We start from the raw sequence: 4397 nt of genomic DNA on the forward strand, positions 1-4397 counted from the left end.
ACCTTGGAAAGAAAAATTTGTTAGTGCTTGGACCGAAAAGTATTTGCATTTTGGTAATCGTACATCCTCAAGAGCTGAAGGTGCTCACGCCAAACTCAAAATGTATTTGCCTTGTTTTGATACAATTAGTACTCCGTATTATGTATGTTTTAGTGGACTTATTTTCATATTAAATTAAATTGTTGTTCCATATTATCATTTGATATTATTTATAAGGTGTAGCCTTTTCTTTTTATTTTGAAGCAATATAAGGGTATATAACTATATATGGTAGGGAATATGCTGTAAAACTTCACAGAAAGATAATTTATTGCTTTCAAAATAAATAAAGTGTATAAGGGCATTTTGGGAAATTGCTTGAAATTTTGGTGGAAGAAGTAAAAAGGGTGGTGGAAATATCACCTCCCTTGTTTCAACCACAATTAATAATTACTCGCAATATAATATTTTGGAACTGAACACTAGCTACCGAAATTAAAAAACAAGCAAGAAACGTAAGATATAGTTACAGACCAGTTGTAAGAAGAAGTATGCGTTGGTATAAATACCTCTATTTCATTTGTTTTAGGGTACGTTTCATCACCACACTAACACAACTGTTCAAGAATGTTGTAAAAAGTTTCATTCTCTAGTTATCTGTACTTCGCATTTTGTACCAAGTTCATCATTTTTAACGAAATCATTGATTATCAATTGGTATCAGCGTTTAATGGATTGAATTCAAACGATCTGTAATCTAAATCAGTGGGTATAAATGCTTCTTCTTCATTTGTTTTGGGGTAAGCTTCATCACCATCCTAACACAATTGTTTAACAATGTTGTGGAAGGTTTTATTCTCTAGTTATCTTTAGATCAAACGATATGTGTGAAGGTATTTCGTATGCCCGAGAGACATATTAAATTAACGTGGCCACTATGTTATGATCCAAGTCGGGTCATACCCAATAACAAGCTTACCAACACCTTATATGTATTTAATCTTAACGATTGGGTCGTTGAATAAATACGTGACCCTTGGACTTTAGAAAATCGGTTTTCTAAAATATTATTACTTGAGATAAATTATTTGGATAATTTATATGATAAGGATTTAATTATTTATAAGATTAAATAGTTATGTTGTGATACATTTTATAAAAGGATTTATAAAATGTAAGTAACAAATGCATGGCATTATTTGTAACATGTTTTATAAAAAATTGGAAGTTACATTTTTTTTTTATTAATCCCTCATGGGGACGGTTTTGGGAGGCCCAAGATGACCACCCCATGCTTGATGTTACTTCCAATATATGCCATAAGTCCTTAGGTTTTGATGCTTGACCAAATAAAGAGGACATGCATTCAAAGTTCAAGTAATATACATGCAAAAACACTCTCTTTCCTTACTTACTGCATTCTGGCCAAAAGTTTTGGTGAGAAGAGGGAGCTCTTGGGTTTGTTTGAATGCTTATCTTCAAGTGTCAATAAATCCTAACCATAGTATTAGGTGTTGGGTAAAGTTTGGGGTATTATCTCTTGAGGTTTCATAGTTTTGGAGCTTTCATTCACCATCATTCCTTGGAGCATTCAGCTGTCCAAATTCAGCCCACTACTCAACATAGAAAGGAGGTATAATCTTCTTCTTTTACTTGTTCTATATGTAAGTATTTATCCATGACTTGATATTAATATGGAATTTAACCTTATTGCTTAACATGTTAACATGAACTTTACATTATGCTTCCGCTTGTTTTAACTACATTAAATTGGTTTAATGATCAAGTTAACTATAAGAACATGTTGTTAAAGAAACTTGTTAAATTCCATCAATGGTATCTAGAGCCGAGGTCTATGGATTATGCTACTTATATTGTCTTTAAACCCACTATGTTTGCATTCCAAGTACATGCATGAAAATGGAATACAAAAATTGTCGGGTTTGGGTGGGTATGGAGATTTGGCCGAAATATTAGGGGTTCCAAAATGGGTTTTGGTTCTTCCATTTTGGTCATATTTGGTTGCATGTTCATGTTCACAATCATAGCCTTGACCTTGTGTTTGGTTGAATGTTTGAATGATTTATATTTTTTCATTTGGTATGTAATATTAATTCATTCATTTGATTTGTAATAATATTATTTTGGTTATGTAATTTATTTTATATTTGGTATGTAAAATAGATTAGGTTGTAATTTTATTTTTTAGACAAAATGTATTAGGATATATTTTGTAAAATAATGAAGATAATGAAGACTTGAAGAACACAAGGAAGGATGCAAGATTAAGTGGGAGATCTTGAAATCTCCTACTTTGTGTTATAAACCCTTTACCGGTGACATTTGTTTTCGGCTAAACAAATGCCTACCAAAATGGCTTGATTGTGAACATATTGTTTTGCATGCTTGGTTGTTTATTGTATGATTGTGTTTGTATGTTTGGTTGCTACAAGTAAATCACAAATTAACAACAAGCAAAATGACAATTTAATTGGTTAAATTAGACATTTTATCAACATGCAAAACGACAATTTAATTGGTTAAATTAGGAATTATTAACAACATGCAAAGGACAAACTATAATTTAATTGGTTAAATTAAAAATGGCTAAATGGATTTAATAATTGGTTATTAAAATATAATAATATGGTTTATATCAAAGTAATAAAATTGGCTTTATTACATGACATGAAAATGGATTTCAAATGTACCATACACTAAATGCATGTTGGTGTATGGTGTAAAAGTTTTCTCAAACTAGAATTAATGAAAACTCAAAATCCCTTATTAACAAGGCAAGCAAGTTAAACGCCATCCTTTTGTGTGACACTTAGGCATATCAGGGAACTCACGATGGGATAAAGGTCACCTAACCGTTATGAGCAAACTAATATAATTAAGGTGAATTTCGCATGCTTGTGGGATAAAGGTCACCTAACCACTTGTATGTTAAATTTACAAGTTTACACAAGTAGGACGACTTGATTTGGGAATCATGAACTTAGGGTCACCGAAGCATGAGGAACAAATAGGCGTTGATGGGATAAATATGCCATGCAAAAGGATTGCATGATCCCATAACTTAGATGTTGCAAAAGGATTGCAATTGTCATATAATGACTACCTAGCTAAATCAAATGACGGGATAAAGGTCACCTAACCGAAATTTGGTTTACTGTTGGATTCTAAAATTTAATAAATATCAATTGGATTTAAAGGGTATTGATTGTTAAATTAAAATTGATACTTAAACAACTTTGTTAAATTTTGTAGATGGCCGCCAATAACAACAACAACATTCCAAATGCACCTATCAACTTTAACAACCTATCGTTGAGGTCAATCCTCGAAAAGGAAAAACTCAACCATACGAACTTCATGGATTGGTTCCGCAATCTAAGAATTGTCCTCAAACTAGAGGATAGGGCGTATGTGTTGGAAGACCCCATTCCCGATCAACCGGACAAGGATGATACGGAAGGCATGGCTTATTGGGAGAAATATTGCACAGATTCCGTGCAAGTTTCTTGCCTCATGCTTGGGACTATGATACCAGAACTCCAAAAGGATTTCGAGCACCATAGTGCATATGACATGATCACACAGTTGAAGGAGATGTTCCTTCAACGAGCTCGTGTCGAGCGCTTTGAAACGGTCCGAGCGCTTCATGCATGTCGGATGGACGACTTCCAATTCGTTTCATCTTATGTCCTTAAGATGAAAAGCCTAATTGATCGAGCGAATCGTCTAAACTGCAACGTGTCTAATGAATTAGCCACAGACCTTATCCTTAATTCCTTCTCAAAGAGGCTTGACACATTTGTAATGAATTACAACATGAATGGTTGGCATAAGAGCATTGGTGAATTACATGCCATGCTAAAGACGGCCGAAGCAAGCATGGGTAAAAGGGCTTCACCTATGTTTATGATCAATGAAGGCGGGTCCAAAAACAATAACACTTCTAAGCCGAATGCGGCTAAGAGGAAAGGACCCGCCTACCAAGGCAAGGGCAAGGAAAAGGGGGAGATGGTTACCCCAACCAACAACAACAAGAAGCAAAAGGTTGCCGGTAAAGCTAACCCCAAGGAAGATCCGTGCTTCGGTTGCGGTGAAATGGGTCACTGGAAACGCAACTGCCCGGTCTACCTAAAGGAGTTGAAAGAAAAGAGGGATGCAGGGCAAACCTCAGGTAATATATATATGGTATACATTGAGCTTAGTATTACTTCTTCTAATACATGGGTATTAGACACAGGATGTGGAACTCATATTTGCAATTCTTTGCAGGGGTTCAAAAGAAGTAATCAAGATGCGGGAACAACGAGTCTCTTCATGGGAAATGGAGCAAGGGTGCAAGTGAAAGCTCAAAGAGACTTTGTTTTAAAGCTTCCAAGTGGTTTGGAGCTTATTTTGAA

Source organism: Rutidosis leptorrhynchoides, chromosome 3 (genome assembly GCF_046630445.1).
Source record: "Rutidosis leptorrhynchoides isolate AG116_Rl617_1_P2 chromosome 3, CSIRO_AGI_Rlap_v1, whole genome shotgun sequence".
Taxonomy (NCBI): Eukaryota; Viridiplantae; Streptophyta; class Magnoliopsida; order Asterales; family Asteraceae; genus Rutidosis; species Rutidosis leptorrhynchoides.